The sequence below is a fragment of the Nelumbo nucifera genome, chromosome 7 (genome assembly GCF_055504915.1).
Source record: "Nelumbo nucifera cultivar China Antique chromosome 7, China Antique-T2T, whole genome shotgun sequence".
Lineage (NCBI taxonomy): Eukaryota > Viridiplantae > Streptophyta > Magnoliopsida > Proteales > Nelumbonaceae > Nelumbo > Nelumbo nucifera.
In genome coordinates, this window is record NC_142655.1 from 51,965,879 (window position 1) to 51,985,756 (window position 19,878).

Sequence of the window (19,878 nt, forward strand, 5' to 3'; positions counted from 1 at the left end):
TTAGAGAGGGATCAAATTTAAAAATAGGGGTATTCTATTCAAGAATAGGATTCAATGAATGTTGATGAGAGTAAATACCTTAAATATAAGACCTAATGAGAGGTATTTGAATTAGGAGAAAAGTAGTTGATCAAACTACATTTTTATTCTTACAATTAGAGATAGACCAAATTCAAAATTTGGGGTATTATAGTCAAACAAAAGTTTCACTCTCATTCACACTTTGTAATAATACTAGTAAGCGCACACATGCTTTGCATGTGGCAATTTTTGATGATGATGATAATAAATAGTATGTTTCCAAAATTTTTTACAATTATTTTATATTTTTATGGCTACAAAAATTATTCTCATTTGTAATACTTATTTTTTTTAATATGATGATACGTGACAATTTTTGATGATGATGATAATAAATAATATGCTTCCAAAATTTTATGCAATTATTTTATATTTTTATGTCTACAAAAATTATTCTCATTTGTAACACTTATTTTTGTTTAATATGAAGAACATAAATATTCAAGATGTGCCCAAATATTTTCTACCATTCTTTTGTATTTTTAATACTTTTTTGTGTTTTTATTCTTTTAATTTTTATTATTTAACTATGATATCAAAGGTTGACACATTTTACCTAAAAGGTTGAATTTTTGACTCAACACCAAGCAAGAAAACAACTCCATTTTTTGGTTGGTTTTAAATTTTTATTTTATTTCCATGATCAATAAAAATAATTCTTTTTTGTCACATTCTTTTTATTTAATATGGTTAATTAATATCAAATATTAGAGACATGATCAAATGTTTTCTACATAATTCTTATATTTTTTATGTTTTTATGTTTTTTAATTTGTATTATTTAATTGCGACATCATGAGTTGCCACATTTGACTTGAAAGGTTGAATGTTGAGCTACCACCAAATAGGAAAACAATTTCATTTTTAAATTAGTTTTAAATTTTGTATTTTAATTATTTCCATCATCAATAAAAAGTTAAAAACAATTCTCGTTTATGATATCTATTTTCATATGAATAATATAAAATATTATAGATATATACACATGTTTTTTACATAATTTATTTATATTTTATGCTTCTATGTTTTTCTAATTTTTATTATTAAATTGTGACATCATGGGTTGACACATTCGACTTGAAAGGCTGAATTGTTGAGCTACCACCAAATAGGAAAACAACTTCATTTTTAATTAGTTTTAAATTTTGTATTTTTATTATTTTCATCATCAATAAAAGGTTAAAAACAATTCTTGTTTGTCATATCTATTTGGGCAAATTTCTTAAACTACTCTTATGGTTTAACTAATTAACTAATTCATCAACTACATCTATCTTGCACTCATCTTCCCCTAGGTTTGGATTCTTAGAGGCACTAAAAGCATTTAACGAGGCTTTCTACTCCCCAATTGAAATGTCTATTTCTCCCGATTTACAGTTGGTGTTTGTATTGGCCGCTGCTAAAAATGGACATCTTAAGATTATCGGGATATGGTTCAGTTCCTCAGTTGGGGGCATGTCTAGGATGATAAACCAATCAACGAATTTCAGAATTACCGAAGTAGGTTTTAACTTGAGGAGTCTTGATCAACCAATCAACGAATTTCAGAATTACCGAAGTAGGTTTTAACTCGCTAATCCTGAACCTGTGATAAATATACAAAAGAAGATTTATACTGGCCCCAAGATCCAATAGGGCCCACTCGAAGGTGATTCCAGAGATGACAAAGTTTATGAGAGGAGCATTCAAGGTCTTTTAGTTTCTGGAGAAGTTGGTTTAGGAGAGCCGCACTAATATTTGCTGAGAGCATCACTTTTTATGGGGCCGGTCGTGGCTCCATCATTTGAGTACATAGCTCTTTCAAGAACTTGGCATAGGCCGGGATATGTTGGATCGCATCGAGGAGAGGGAAGTTAATATGGACTTCCTTGCTCTCCTCATTGTAAGTTTCTTTGTTCTTTCGAACGGCCCGACTGTGAGTGTAGTTGGAAAGGGAACTATGGGTTGGTTCACTGTAGGCTCTAGATTTTCCTTTCCTTTTTCTCCCTCCCCCCCAACTTATGGTTTTCTTGCTCATTTTCTTCTTCATTAATTCTCTTTTCCTCACACGGGTCCTCTAAAATCCTTCCACTCCTTATGGTTATAATAGCCTTGGTATTTTCAAGCTCAGCATTCCTAGGAGGTGGTTGAATCTGTTGTGGAGAAAAACCCGGTGGCTGATTTCTAGGGTTTGCAACCGGTTAACTCGATAGTTGCCCTACTTCTCTCCTCGCCTTGGCTTTCGCTAGTTGTCCTATTTGGCTTTCTAGTTTGTCGATGGATTGTTACTGATTTATGATCAGTTGTTGAAGCTGCATGAATTGGTCATCTACTATATAGGCTTGAGGAGGTTGTGGGTAAGCTTGATAAGCTTGAGTTGGTTGATTCCTAGGGTACATCTGCTGAAATTTGTTCTATACTTGTGGCTTCTGAAATTGTTGTGCCATGGAGTTAGATGGATGATGATACTGTTGGGACTGTGTATAGGATGGTTCTAGGGTGATCTTAAGGCTGAGAAGAAAAGGAAAAGGCACCTAACAAAGGCTAAATGGTGAAGATTAGAAGTTAGGTGGATCCTAGGGTTAGAATTCCAAAAAGAGAGTGCCCTAGAATGGATGGTGGAGATTAGAAGGGATGAAAGGTGAGGAGCATGCTAGGGCCTGTTAAGAGTTAAAAGAATGGGTTAAAAGGCGCCCTAGGGTTTGCTAAGGCGTGGGGAGCATGCTAATATAATAGAAGGGGCGCCAAACTGGGTTTAGTAGCTAGGAGGCACCCTCCTGCTTTTAGTTTTCAAAAAAACACCCCCTCTCTCAGTTGGACTTCACACCAACTTCCCAAAATCTGCATTTCAGCCATGAAAACTTCTCAGTTTTCCCCAAAATTTGCATAGAGACCCTTAGAGGCCACTACATTGCATTTAACTGGGAAAATGGCACATCTTGACTATTCTAAGGCCAAAAATAACCCTGAATTGATGCCCTTAAGGCATCAAAATGCAGAGTTATAATTTGGCCATCTACACAAACATAGCAACTCCGTACCACGAATGGGGTCAAATATACCCTCCACACCCCTCAAAACTAGTACCGGAGGCCAAAAACCCTGTTCCCCTTCGACTGCTAAAGCCACCTCCCTCTCTAGCAACAGTTCTGCTGTGTCTACCTCCCTAACGAAATCCATGAAAGGAAATTCCACCCCTTTCCACCCTTTCTTCTAACAAGGAGCCATGATGAACAGAAAGGGGCACAAAGGACACCATGAAAGTTAACAAAGAAAGGAATGCCAAACAGGTGGAAACATAGAAAGTAAAAACAAAACAACAAGCTGGTGGGACAAAGAAGATAGTGGGGATTCATATGGCTCACTATTCTTTTATAAGTACTCTTTGTGTGTCGGGAGTGACAAACGACGACGAGGAAGATGAATGAGCACGAGCACGGAACTCCAACCGAAGCTTAATGAAAAAGCAACCAAAAGAAAATTACCGATATACCCTCCCATAGGCGGGACAAAATGGTGCATTAATTTAAATGGAGCGCCACATCAGCAGTTGCCACTCTAAATATTAGGCATTGAAATCAAGCCACACGAATGAACAGGCCACACTTATTACAGAATGACAAGTGAAAAACATTAATCATAACCGCCATGCGGCCATCACCTAGTGGCTTTCTTGATTCCCACCAATAGTAGAATATGATACGTCGTTGAATCACTGATCCTACTTACACCATGCACCAAACAAAGACTCTCAAACTGCCAAACAAGGGGGGTGACGCCCCCACTAAAGCACTAATGACACCACCTTTTGCTAATCCCCTTCCTACCAATGGTCAGGGGGGCTGAAATACAAAAAAGAAAAAAAAAACTCAACACGAACTTGCCCATTGCCAGAAAGGGGCAACATACAAGACAATTCCTAATGTTATTTGCTAATTCCCTTCCTATCAACAGTCAAGGGGGTTGAACCGTACAAATAAGGCACAGCACTACCCATTGACAGAAAGGAAATCACTAAAAGATAGGGGGGCTAAACCATGGAATGCAAAAAACCCCCACCACAGATGCGAGGTGCACATCATCTACACTAAATTACAAAAAGGGGGTAAATTCCCAGACCCTACACTCGCATGGAAATGAATCCATTGCAAGACCTAAAAATAAATGTGAAAGCAAAAGTACTTATCGATAAGCTCCCACTTACGGATGAGCAAAAGTGCTAATTTAGTCCCTCAGAGCACAACAAACACTATATTGATACCACATGGATGCCTGCGATCAGCTTACAATTAACTTTCCCTCTGCGATGCATCACAGGCCTGCGATGAACCCACAACACGCATCATAAAACTGCGATAAACCCGCAATTCATCGCATGCTCTCGATGAGCCCATTCGTAGCTCGAGCCAAGGCAAACCTGGGCTAAAAATGCAATGAGGTTCACACACACCCGGACCCATGATAAACCCTCAACCACTACCGTGCCACGGCCTACTAAGGAACCGCATCCAGATGCTACCTACACACGTAATGTTGATGGGTACAAACACGGCAAGGCGCCATGTAAGGCTAACAAGACAGCATCTGCCTGATGGTGACGTCACTAGTGCCACGTCAGTTAAGTAAGGCACGCAAGAGGTAGTAGTAGCACATGCGAATCATGAGGATCCTCGAGTGAAAGGAAAGCCGATCCTCAGAAAGATCCCCATAGAGACACGTGGTGAAACCCCAATGGTGCCCTTAATGATTAATAGCGAATCCAATATTCCCTCTCCTAATAGGAGAAGAGCACCTTTACCTCCTTCCTTTTAGGATCTCGGGATCTCCCCCATAAATAGAGAACCTCCTCATAATGGAATTCATTCAGCAATCAAGTACCCTTTCCCTTGACTCCTAGCTCTACTACCCGAGCTTGACACCCTAGCTTGAAACTCAATCCCCTCTAACTCTCGGTCTTTCTCTGTCTTTCAAAGAGACTGCTCCCCCAACCTAGCCTTTACTCCACCTACAGCCAATACCATGTTTTATTGATGATAATTGCTGATGGACAAGTGATTCTTTTTAGGTTCAATAATCTGTTAATGTAAACTCATTTTGCATGACTTATGGGATAAACACCTAATTTGGTAGCTCATGATCTGTTTAATGTTCTACAACTAAGCCATTACTTGGTGTAATGGAAAAATCTCAGTTTGTTAAGTGTGAGAACACAGGTTTGAGTCTTAGAGCGGCGACTTGTGGAAAAATTTTGAAGGCTAGGACTGTATCTGGTCCACTCCTCCCAAAACCCTAGATGGCTAGGACAACCAATGGGTAATGGCCTTGTTAATAAGTAAGCCATTACACTATGGATGCTTGCCTGGCTCAAACTCAGCCATAGTTTTGCAACCTACATGAATAATAAAAAATTAAATAGTAATGTGTGATTGAAAAATTTTCCCTTATGGATGTATTCTTTTTTGTAGTAAAATGGACATAAATCTCTTTTTTTTTATATTTCTACCTTTTTTATAGAAAAAAACTTTATTTTGCATTTTAATAACAAGGAGAACAAGGTTTTAATCATAAAAGTTGAAGAAATGTCTCAAATATTTCAGCCCGATAAAGGAGAAAAGCAGCTAAGCCCACAATGTCCTTTTGTTCATAGGTCACAAGAAGTGTTGATACAGAAGAAGGGTAGCTAAGCCCACAAGAGCAAAAAACCCTAGAAGCAATTGTAGAAGCAAGGTAATAGCATATTTCCTTTAGTCATATTCTTTGGAAATTTACATTCCCTTATGCTTTTTTTTTTCTTACAACAAATAACCCTTGTTCATTATCCTAATTGGAATTGGAGATGGCCCTTGGAACATGATGAGGGAATTTGATGACAACATCCCTGCTCGGGCCTTTGATAATTTCTAGGGATGTGGTACATATGGTTTATAGAATTTAAACTTTTATCCTTTGTTAATTTGTCATACTCAAGTTAATAGTTTTATAAGTTATTTGATTGGAGATGATTGCTTTCCCTTATTCAGTTTGTAAATTTTATAGAAATCATGTCGAGGAATATACAAACTTACAAAAAAGAGGTAGAGAGTTTGTTCTAGCAGATTTGATGGAAATACCTTCACAATATAAAACAATGATGAGGCTTGATGCATGATTCATGTAACTTTAAATTTTCTATACTTGATGCTTGATTCGTTTTGTTTTGTTTTTTAACTTATTATATTTTATTTTTTGAAGGAATTGGATATGCTCTAATTATTCCATTACAAGCCAACTACATGTAAAGCAAAGTTGGAACTCTTCAAGATGTGAAATCAACCTCTCATGAGCTATTCATCATTTTCAACCAATTCGTTACCATGGTTACTTAGCCCAAGACACAACTTTAGATATATCGGTGGATACATTGGACCAAATTTCAATGTGTTAATTGTATAATTTATGATAGCAATTTGGAAATTATAATATATTTTTAATACATTTGTATGTGAATACAATTGAGATATGATTTACAAACAATTTACAAGGTTTGTTGCTTAAAATATTTATGAGAAACATTTATTCAATTGTGGGCACTTTACAATTAGCAACAATTTACTTGATTGTTGTGTATAGAAATAATTGCCATAAATATTTGTAAGAAACAATTGTTCAGTTGTTGCTAATTTACAATTGGCAACAATTAACTTGATCATTATATAAGAAACTTTGGGGCAACAATTGTTTGATTATTGCCCATTCAACAACAATTTATACAGGTTGTTACATAAGATGATTGTTAGATACAACTATTCAACTGTTGCAAATTTACAATTAGCAACAACTAACATGATTGTTAGGGTGGTACCATTAGGCAACAAGTAATCGGTTGTTGCTAAAAAACTATATGGCTAACAGTTTTTATGCATTGTTGCTAAAACAATTTGTTTAGTGACGGATAAATGGTTGTTGCAAAACACTACTTTTGCCATCAATTGGACCAGCTGTTTTTGAAACATTTGATTGTTGCAAAACACTTTTAACAATGGCTTCACTAGTAATAGATCTTTCAATTGTAAGTAAAACATTTGACAACAGTTTTTCCTATATCGGAAACAATTTTTGACTGTTGCCAAAAGTCAGTTTTCTTGCAGTGATATATTATTATATAATATTTAAACAACAAATCTTATATTAATATATATAGAAATGTTATTTATTTTTTTATATTAGACAAGAATTAAATAAAAATTTTAATTTGTAAAAAATCATAGTTTTATAATTCACATGGGCCTATTTATCAACAAAAAATATGCAAGCCCAAAGCTCAAGCCCGAGTCCGAAGGTCAATCTATACACAAAATATCTTATTTTCAATATACTTTTATAAACTAATATTAGATTAACTTAGTAATAATTTAATAAATTATTAAACTAATTTATATTTCATAATATGTAGTAAATTGAAATTTATTAATAAATTAAGAAGCATATACATATATATATTACATAACATAAGTACTTTTTTGTATATGTAATAGTATTGGGTCGGGGTCGGGGTCGGGCTTATTTGAGAAAGCACGAGCTTGAGCCGACAAGCCTAAAATTTTGTCCAAGCCTAAAAAATAATAGGTCAAGTCGAGCCAGGCCATCAGGCTACCCGACCCATGAATAGGTCTAATTGTGTATATAAACAATTGTATACATCAAAAATCATATGAAATAAAATTTTAAACATCTTTTTCAAATTTTTTTAAATGGACCTCTCATAGCTTGGCCCGGTCCACGGCCTGGCCTGGCCCTAGGCTTGGCCCATGGATCAGCCTAGCCCACAGCTTGGCATGAACCAGTGCGGGCTCGGGCCATGGGCCGTGTCGAACTGACCCCCCCCCCCCCCCCCAAATTATCCCAAGGGAGGGAGGCACGGCTCACACAAAGTGCGGGCTATATGTGGGTCGTGTCGTGCTAGCCCAACATGACCCGATTTAGACCTCTACTTGAACCCACCCAATACTGGGGACGGGGCAGGGAAATTTGAGGATTCCCTATCCTTTGATGAGGAGTGGGGTAACTTGTCCCTAAACTCTCCTGACATTGAGGTGTGGTTGCCTTGCCCTAAACCCACTTGACATTAGGGATAGGGCGGGGATGGGGTACAGTGTCTTGACTATGAAGTAGGGACTGGGATGGGGTGCCCTGCCGTGAACCCACCCCGTTGTCATTCCTGTATAATTGTTAACTATTAGTGAAATTAACAAAAATGTTAGCTTTTGCAATTACTTTTATTTATTTAAAGTTAATCAAAATTTCATTTAAAATAATAAAAATAATAAATATTATTAAAACTACTACAAATTATTAATAAAACTAAATTTATTAAAAAAATATTTATTCATATTGAATTAACAATAATTATTTTTTGTAAATCAGCATTAAATCAAAATTACAATTATTAAAATTTTATATATTAACAATAACTTTGAATACTTTTAGTTAATTAACAATAAATTTTGATTATTAATTTAATATTAATTAATAATAAATAAAATTATTAAATCTTTTAGATTTTCCCATGTACGGCAAGGGTACCTGCTAGTGTATAATTAAATTGGGTAATAAATTAATTAAAATCACTATTTTAAAAACCAAATCAGACCAGATGGTCGAACCATTTGACCTAGGAACCGATCATGTATCTGGGTCCATTTTTAGATTAGACCGCTTTGTGGAAAAAATGTTTAATTGGTTAGAGAACCGTTGACCCAAACGGTACATTGAATCACTAAACCATTCAACCGAAACAATGATTTGTGGTTTAATAAAAAATTATTGGATAAATTTCTTAAACTACCCTTGTGGTTTAGCTAATTGACTAAGTGTATCATTACTGTTTGAAAATTGGCTAACGCTACCCTTACTGTTTCTAACAATTGACTAACTCTACCCTTACTGTTAAGGTCCATTAATATTCTGTCAAAACTCATTTGCACGTGATATATACTTTTTTTTAAAACCCAATTTTAGCCTCCACCTCCCTCCCCCTCTTTCTCTCTCTCCCCTTCTTTTTCCTATTGGGTTCAGGCATAGAGTAATAGGACATGAGAATCAACTCATGCTGAAAGAAGGGGTTTCACCAATATGAGGAGGGGTTTCACCGTGCTCTTCATCTTGCTAAAGCTATCTGAAGTTCCAAACGCCAGTGACCACTGCAACATTGTTAAAGCTCTTTGTCTTGCAATGACCGCCCCACCGCTACAACTCCTCTCCCTCCCTCTCTCTCTCTCTCTTTCCTGTCTACCACTCCGGTTAGACCGCCACTGGCAGCCTCTTTCCTCTCGCCGTCAAAAACCCTATTGCATTTCAGCGGCGGCGATATTCCTAAAGTAAAAAACCATGTTGCCCCACTCAATACGATCAACCTTAAAATATTGAGGATATCTATGATAAATTGTGTCCCTGAATTCTAAAGGAAGCCCAAGGTTAGTCCTCAAATGAGCAACCTTCTCTAATAGAATCCGCTTCTCTAAGGACATCATCAATAATTTCCTTAACTTGACAACGAGCAAATCTACCATTTCATTCCTCATTTTCAATTCCTCCAAATATAACCTTTCAGCCTGAGGGGTCAATTTGAACTTAAGAGAATAAGCCCCTTCTTCCACTATTTCAAAAACAACAGGAAACTGCTTCAATAAAGCAATAAAATGACGTTTCTGACCGAGGCTCAATTCCCTTTAGTACCTGCCCAAGTCTCTAAGCGACATTATTCTATCAGGTTGACTAACCAAAATTTTTCTTATTTTTAACACCAGTTTCAGCTTCTTCTCACGTTGGATAACGTTGTCAAAGGCAAACTATTTTCTTCTCTTGACAGCAGCTGTTATTGGGTGAAATGGGAAACATGCTCTTCTCTTATTACAGAGTTCAGGATTCTTGTCATTTAAAACCAATGGTGTCTCCATAAATGTGGTTAGGGTTTTGATGAACTAGCGTTTCTTTTCCCTTTTCATTGTTTTATTTTAAAAATTTGAAAAAGAATAAAGGGTAAAATAGTCTTTTTGTCTTTCTGTTAACAGGCACTAATGGTAAAGGAAGTATTAGTCAATTGTCAGAAACAGTCGGGGTAGTGTTAGTCAATTTTCAAACAATAAGAGTACACATAGTCAATTAGCTTAACCATAAGGGTAGTATAAGAAATTTATCCAAAATTATTTAATTTTTTTAGATTATTCTCAATGAAGAAGAAAATAAGAGATGGGGAAAGCATTGAGACACGTTCTTAGATATAAGATCTGAGAGAGAGAGAAACAGAGAGAGAGAGATAGAGAGATTAGAGAGAAAGAGGTGAGATCTCAGATCTGATATGAGGTCAAGATTAGAGAAGAGAATGAAAGAAATGAGATCTCAGAACTCAAATATGAGATCAGAGAAAGAGGTTTCCATTGCCGATGTCATCATCGCTGTCGCTGTAGCCATCACTGTCACAGGTAAGCATCGCCTCCTCCTCCTCCTTTCCTTCCTTCTTTAATCCCTCTCTTTTTTTCTTTCTTTCTTTCCTTTCTTCCTTCCTTTCCTTTTTTTTCCTTTCTATTCTTTTTTTTTCTCTTCTCTTTTCAGCCGACACCCACCTCTCTATTAATCTCTCTCTCTCTCTCTCTCTCTCTCTCTTTTCTCATGAAAAAATAAATATAGAACCCTAATATGCTAAAGGTCAAACTGCCTAAGTCATTTGACCTAGACAATCAAACTGATAACTGGGAAACCGGTGATCAAAATGGTTCTATTTTTGGGTTGGTTTATAAAACCTTAGTTAAATAGAAGGGGTGGGTAGGGACAATTCTATCAAATTTGAATAAATGCCATAATTAGGAAGGGTAGGATTCTTACGCTGAACCCAATTTGCTCAACTCATTGGAACAAGTTGAGCTTTAGTTTTATCACATTTTGCCTCAACATCAAGTTGGGATTTATGCATAAAAGCATTGGATTTAGGTAGCACTTTAATAACATCTCTTACCTCAATTGGATGGACTATTTATCTCAAGTTTAAATATTCACATGCAAGAAGAAATTCACACATGATTGGAGAAGATGATTTAAGATTCCCCCAATTGGATGGATATACTACAACGATTGCACTCAGGAGTTTACAACAGATCTGATCGAATAAAACATGAATATGTTAGCCAAAGCAATAAATAATTGGGAAATTTATAGTTTGATTAGTGTGTTTAGGAAACCAGACAGGACCAACTGGTCAGACCAATTAAATTGTAACCCGAGATCCTGGCTGATTCGGTCACAGCCCAATAACTATATTTACTAAAAATCCAATGAAAATCAGCTGATTGGCTAGTTTAACTAGAAAACCAATGAATTGCTCCCGATTTCATGAAATTGTCCAGGCTATTAATTAATTGGAATTTTCAAACATGTTTTACAAAAATTTGAATCCATGACATTTCATTTCATAATACATACGTGTTAGAGCTAGCCGAATAAGGGTAGATTAGTCATTTTATTTCTATTAAGTCATGTGCTTATGTGGCAGTCTTATAGAGACTTCCTGTCCCATACTTCAGTGGGGGCAGTTTAATCTTTATACTACTAATTAGAGGCTAATCCATATTAAGGGTCGACTGATAGGGTTTAAGCTTTCAAGTTTGACTATTCTCTTCATCTTCTTCTTCTTCTTCTTCTTCTTCTTCTTCTCTTCTCCTGGTTCGGACTACTGTAGCTATAGAACTAACATGGTATCAGAGGAGGACGTTGCTCTCTAAATCTCCTCACAGATTCGTGACCTGCTCCTTTCCTGTTCGTGACCTCATTTTTTTTCTTCTTTCTGGGCTGGAGAATGGAGAACACAGATTCGACCTAGGTCTAAGAACACCTCAGTTCTTCTTTCTCTACATAGAACCTGACTATTTTTTTTCAAGAAAACAACTTCAGAAGTGGATGGTCCACTGAAGCTCTCCATCGAAGGTTGGTTACCTCCTTTTTTTTTGTGTTGATGGTATTTTTGGGTTGAAAGCCTTCAAAATCTACGGGGTCTGATCAGAACCTAGAGAACTAGGTTGTTTGTAGCCTTGGTTCTTGGAAAAAGGTCCAAGAACAGGCTGTGTTTACAGTGGCCGAATGGTTTAAGGGTATTTTTGAACCTTTTTCCATTGGTCTGTAATTGTTTTGAAGCCCTTGTTGGTCACAAGTGACCTGAATTGAATGACAAGTTACTGTAGTGGCAGTAGTTGCTGTTTTCTTTGGACTTATAGTGCCCTCTGAAAAGGTCAAAAAGATCTGTACCATGTGTGACAGCTATGGTTGTGTGGTGGTGCTTGTGATGCTCAATCTCTATTGAGTAGCTTCAAGAGGACTTGTATGTAGTCAATGAGTTGCTGAATTAATGTTAGTGTGATTCATGATTTTGTGAAATCAGTAGTGGTGTGAACAATAACAAAAGTTTGTGTACCTATCAACTGTGTTTGGGGACTACTGTAGTGTTTGGAACATCAAACTCCGAACAATAGTACTTGTTGGCTACCGGGAATTCAGATTAGAAGTAGCATTGGAAGAGCATCATGCCAGCAACTGGAGATGGTTGTAGTGATCAGAAACCTAGTGTGGTGATTCCCTCTGACTATCTGGGTGTGCAAATGACTTCAATTAATAATGAGAACTATGTACCATGGGCCAAGTCAATGGAAGTTTTTCTCAAGGCAAAGAGGAAAGTGAAGCATGTGAAGGAAGATAAACCACCTGTTGACTCTTCAGGGTTTGATGATTGGGAATAGGAAGATGCCTAAATCATGACATGGTTATGGAATAGTATGGAACCCAAAATAAGTGCCAACTTTATGTTGATACAGCTAAGGACATATAGGAACATGCCAAGAAGCTTTATTCTGGGCAGGATAATACTACAAGGGTATATCAGCTCTATCAGGAGTATTTCGATTTGCAGCAAGGGAATAAAACCCTAGAAGAGTACTATGCCAGTATGAAAAACCTCATAAATGAACTCAATGTCTATCATCCCCTCACTCCAGATGTTAAGGTTCAGCAACAATAGAGGGAACAACTAAATGTCATGAGGTTCTTAGTGGGGTTCAAATCAGAATATGAACCAGTTAGGGCCCAAATATTAGGGGGCTCTACTCTTCCTACACTTGAGGAAGTGTTTGCACGGGTTCGTAGGATTTCTTTGGGGCCTATAGAGAATCCCACACAGTCTGACAGATCAACATTTGTGATAGCTAGAGGAGGTGGATGTGGTACTAAAGGGGGAGGACATGCCTCCCGAGGAGGTCGTGGTGGATCCGTATTTGGCCGTGGTGGTGGTCGTGACTCAGGGGGAGGCTGTGGTAAAGGAAAAAGTAACTCTACAAGGAAGTGTACCCATTGTGGCAGGGACGGACATTTGGTGAATTTCTGTTATGGTCTTTGTGGCCCTCCTTCTACATGGGCCAATCATGCAGTAGCTGGTGGGGTTGATGTCAGTGATAACCAACAGGCAGGTCTAACTCCTTCCACATCTACATCTATTTCTAGGAAGGAGATGGTGAGTGTACTGCGTGATGAGTATGAGCGGTTCCTCTAGACTACTTCACAGCATACTACTGCCACCCTTGCCCACTCAGGTATAGATTGTTTCTCATCCAAACCCTCTCCCTAGATTATTGACTCTGGAGCCTCTGATCATATGGCCGGGACTCCAAGTGTATTTTCTTCCCTCTCTGAAACTTCCACATCTCAAACTGTTACCCTTGCCAACGGTTCCTCTTCTCCCATTTGTGGTATTGGTAATGTTGACATAACTTCTCTTTCTTTATCATTTGTTCTATATGTCCCTAAGTTGGCACGACTTCTCCCATCTGTAAATTAAGAGACTTGAACCCTAGTCATTTGCTTTAAAAATTAAGGAATTGCCAGCCATCAACTATATTTAATTGTATTAAAAGTTGTAAAATAATTATATATTATTTAGAAAATCAGTAGTATATACATATATGCCACATAATCATTATTAGGAATGACAATTTTCTCCATCCCCATTGAATAGATAACCTCCTTGACCTGATAGGTTTGGGGATGGGAATTTCTTTGGCGGGTCGGGGACGGAGATGGGGATTAACATGGATCCCTACTTGGGGTCAAGGATGGGGATGGGGTATGTAGCCCCCGCCTGCCCCAATCCCAATTGTATATTATTATTTGATCATATTATTTATATTTTAAATATTATTAATATTCAATATATTATATATATGATATTGTTTATATTATATATCAAAATATATTGAAATACTATTTGTTTTTTAAAATTTTCCTTTATTTTAAGTAAATTTGTTTTTCAAACAGTACTGTTAATTAAAAATTTTGGGGTGTCGGATTCCCGCGGGGAACCTACCTCTGTGGGGACCAAAGATGGAGGATAACTTTTATCCACAATAAAAATCATGCTCAGGAATGGTGATTTATCTTAAAATTGGGGTCAGGGATGGGGAATATGATCCCTGCCCCATTGTCATTTGTAATCAGGGTTTGAACTTCGGTTCAATGCCAATTAAACCTTTGGCCCGTGAACCACTCCCTCTGTTTCTATGCCCGGTCCTGAACCTTGGTTTGTGCTACCTCATAATGTTTCGGTTTTCCCACTTGTCACTAATCCCAATCGTAGAAACCAATAAAAATTTATGATGCGGGGGAATCAATTGAAACCCCTAAACTTTTAGAAACTTCACATGAATCTCTTTCAAAAGTTGTTGTGTTTGTATTCTATGGAGAGGTCGAAAGGAGGATCAATCATCTAGAGCTATTATTGCCTCCCTTGATTAGACTGCAAAAAACTAAGAGCGTGGGTGTATAATCTCAAACTTGCCAGACATCATTTATTTAATTTCTTGTTACATTAAGTTGTTAGAGTTTTAGCTAAGATGTATACACTCACATGCATGTTAAATCCATATCTAAACCAATCACAATAAAGCCATCTTGCTCTTCACTTGTTCACTTAACAGAGAATACTATTCTATTTAATAAGAAATGAATCAAAAAAATCATTGGTCCAAGGGTTTTGCCGCATGGTAAGGTATATGAACCATAGATTTTGCCCCATTATTTTATAAGGAAATAAAAATGGAAAACCAAAGTATAATTTAAGATAAACTAGTATATATGTAAGTGCTTGCAAGTGACAAATTTTGTGTTGATGATGATGATTGTATATAAAATGTTTTCAAAATTCTCTACATTTTTTTCATATTTTTATGTCTATATGCCCAAATTTTTTACATAATTTATACATTTCTTGTATAATTTTGTGTTTCTATCTGTTTAACATTTTATTTTTAAATTATAACTTCACAAGTTGACACATTTGGCCTGGAATTTTGAATTCATCTACTACCAAACAGGAAAACAATTTCACTTTTAGGTTAGTTTTGATTTTTTTATTTTATTTATACCATCAAGAAAAAGTTAAAAACAATTCTTGTTTAATATGATTAATATAAAATATTAGAGATGTGTCCAAATGTTTTTTACTATCTATCTTTTCCATATTTTTATATTTTTTATTTTTTTAACTTTCATTATTTAATTATGAAATCAATGGTTGACATATATGACTTGAAAGGTTGAACTGTTTACTTGCCACCTTGAAAACAATTTCATTTTTGGGTTAATATTAAATTTTATATTTTATTTCCAACATTAATAAATCAATTATTATTTATCACACTTAATTATTTTAATATGATTAATATAAAATATTATATAGGTTCATAAATGTTATTTACAAAATTTTGTATTAATTATATAATGTTTTTGTGTTATTATAAGAATGATTATTATTTATTACACATTATATATATATATATATTACATTAGAGATGTGTCTACTTTTTCTATATTTGTTATTTATTTATATTTTAATACTTTTCTTTTAATTATGACATCATGGATTAGCCCACTTGACCTTGACCTGGATGGTTAAATTGCTTACTCACCACCATGATGGAAAACGGTTCCATTTTTAGGTAAATTTTAAAAAACATCTATCTTATATGATTAAAATATTAGCTGTAAATTTGAGTCTATGATATAGTTTATTTGTTTTTATTTTTTGAAAATAATATCTTAAATATAGGATTGAATAAAAGAACAGGAGTTAATACCCTAAGATAAGACTTAATGAGAGGGAATTGAATGAGGAGAAATGTAATAATTCAAATTACATTTTATGCCCTCAATATTAGAATGGGACAAATTCAAAAATAGGGGTATTTTAGTCAAGAAAAGGATTTAGTGAATGTTAATGGAAATTAATACTTTAAATATGAGACTTAATGAGAAGGATTTAAATGGGGAGAAATGTGGCATTTCAAATTACGTTTCCACCCTTGAATTAGACAATGATAAAATTCAATAATTAGGGTAATTTAGTCAAACAAAAGTTCCACACAATTATTCACACTTTTAATAATAGTATAAATAAGCATTAAATGAAAAATATAAAATGACATTTTTGCTATAATTTGTTTTCTAATTGTTGAGCAAAAGAAGTACTTTTGTGTGTTTTATCAAATAAACAATAATAAATGGAGATATAAAATAACAATTTTATCTTTACATGTTTTTCAATTTAAACTTTAGAAGGGGCATTTATTGTTCAATAAAAATTCTAGAAGCCAAGGACATCTATTCACACTTTTATAAATAGTATTGATAGATATAGATAGATAGAGGATTGGTAAGCATCAAGATGATTCAACGGATAAAAGACATGAGAAAGACTCATTAAGCCTGGAAATGCCTGGGCCTGAGGTGGAGGAAAATCAGAACAAATTTTAACACAATATTCTTTATTGTAGAAACATAGAGCTTTGCCGTTGGGATCTGATAAGCAACACCAACATTTACCAGCGGTACAAGTGAGCGGAGCACATTGCAGAATGTGTAGCTTTACACCCTTCTTCTCAATCTCAATAAGATGATCCAACCTTGAAATTTGCTCCTTATGGCCATCTTCTTTACCTGTTTCAATTCCCCACACAATAAAAGTAACAAGAAGAACAGTAAGTTAAGGTAACAATGATGTTGAACAACCCAACTAATTAAGAAAAAATATCAGAGATACAAAAAGAAAATGAGCTTGGACTTAGGAAGAATAAGGGTTTTTTCTTGGATGATTTTTCCTATTTTATTTCTCCTCTCCATCGAATTGAGCGGTTAAATGTTATTTATTTTCTACTTTTATTTTTATCTTATTTCAAAATGAAAAAAATAACGGAGAGGTACAATTATGCCGTTTAGTTCATTCTTACATGTTATATTCGGGATCCTATATGAATGACATGTTAAAATTTGAATGGGAGTGCATCCCATCTCACACTATACCAAGGAGGCGTATGGCAAATCTTTTTAGGAAGATTTTCTAAAAGCTCAAGACCTCAAAAGACTGATGAGTTTTTATAGATAGATCTTCGAAACCAAAGACCATTTGGTTTCAATTTCTTTCAAAGATCTTCTTAAAAGCTAGAAAGACCTAAAGACCATTTGGCAAGTATACTTGCCGGTTCGGCCCAACCCGTTATTTTTTGGGCTTGGACATAATTTTAGGCCCACGAGCTTAGGCTTGGGATTTAAATACCAAACCCGACTATATTTTGGGCTAATCTCAGGCTTCCTCAAATAAGCCCAGTCGACACTATTACATATAATAAAAAATACTTATGTTATATATAATAAATATATGTAATATATTTTTTATTAAATTATTATCAAATATTAATATACTACTTAGGAAATACAAATTAGTTTATTAATTTATTAAATTATTAATAAATTAATATAATACTAGTTTATAAAATTCCACAAAAAATATGATATTTTATGTGCAGATCGGTAGGGGTGCTCACTGTTTGGTTAACTGAACCGTGGGTATTTTCTTAAACCAAACCGGTAGTACCGGTTTTTGGCAAACCGGTAACTGGAATCGAACTAAAACCAGTCGGTTAATCGGTTAACCGCCAGTTCGGTTCATCGATTTTTTAGTTTTTACAATATATATTATAAAAAAATATATAAACATATGATAAAAAAGTATTAATATATACAAAATATTATATTTTGTATAATAAATAATATATAATATATTATAAATATATATATATATATATAATGCATATTTATTAATTTATAATACATAAAAGTATAAAATGTATATAATATACATACATATATATATAATACAAAAATATATGTATACTGGTCGGTTCTGTTAATTGCCGGTTTTTTATATTGGTTAACCGAAACCAAACCAAAACCAATTTTTTGGTTCGGTTTTGGTTGGTTTGGTTTTTGGATTTTTTTTGCTCACTCCTATAAATCGAGCTTTGGGCTCGGGCTCAAGATCTTGGCTCGATGGGCGGGCCAAGCTTGGGCTTGGGCCATGACATTTACTATTGATAAAGAGGCAAAGCCTGGCCCAAACCCGACCTTTGAACAAATTTAAACCCCACTATTGGATTAGAAACTCAGTTTGACCCAACTTTCCTAATACCCCCTAAACTTTACTAAAATTACCAATGCCTTAATATAAATATAACCAACCTTTTTTCATTTCAATTAATCTATTGTTCATCTTCCCCTCCCTCTCGACATATCGGTGGTATGGTGTGCCACCGATCTCTCCTCTCCAGTTTTTCTCTTTTATTTTTTTTTTATATCTCTCCCCCTCTTTTATCGATCCCCACTCTCCTTTCTCTCTTCCACGGATTATAGGAGAGTATAGGAATAATGACCCGAAATGCCTTTTCATCTTCTTCACACCGGCAATGAACACAGTTCTGACAACGTAGCAACGACGACTCCATTCGAGCTCTCTCATCATTCGATTCCATCTCTCTCTCTTCCTATCTTTCCCCTTCTTTTTACTTCTTTTTATTCTTCTTTTTTTACCGATTTCCACCACCTCTATTTTTTTCCAACAGCCACTGCAAATCACAGCAATGGTGATCTATCCACTCCATTCTATTTATTTCGTTCTCTCTCCCTCTCTCTCTCCTTCTATCTCTCGTTATTTCTCCCTCTCTCTCCCCCTTTGTTTTTATCACTTCCTCCAGCAGCGGTTGTAAATCATCTACAACTCTGGCCGTAGTAACTCGACACTGCATCTGGTTTGAATCCAACCACCTGAAATAACAAGCCTTGATTTGTATTTGTGAGAAGAAGAAGAAGAAGAAACCTTCGAGTAGAGAGTTTCTCTTGAAAATTGTTAATGGCTCGGGGATTCTTAGATCCAGACTTTCAGTCTAACAGGCTTTAATTAGCCAAATAAAAAAGATCATTTTTGATCTACCGGGCTTCTAAAATCCCAAAAGATCATTCAAAAAGATTTGCCAAAGAGGGCCTAATTCAGGAAATCTGGCTTCGTATCTTTGGCTTTCAGACTGTTATTTTGGGGTTAGAATAAAAGAGACAGTTATTTTGGGGGTTACTTAATTAAACACCCTATATAATTTCACATAATTTCTCAAACACTCCAATCGTTTGTATGTTATTAAGATATCTCTCATAGTTTGCACCTGCTTTACTTAATTCATCGTCCATTAGCCAACTTCTGCGATTCCGTCTAAAAGTGATCACCTGACCTCTTTGAACTGAGTGAAAAATGTAAAAGGGCAATGTCCATTATTTTTATTTCAAAAACACCCCCAACAGTGAACTAATTAATACTAGTTAGTAAGGTTTTTAAAATCGAACTGGTTAGGGGTCCGGTTTTTGGGTCAAATGGTCTAATCTTTGAATCGAACGGATGGCTCATTCTGACAAAAAATAAAAAATAAA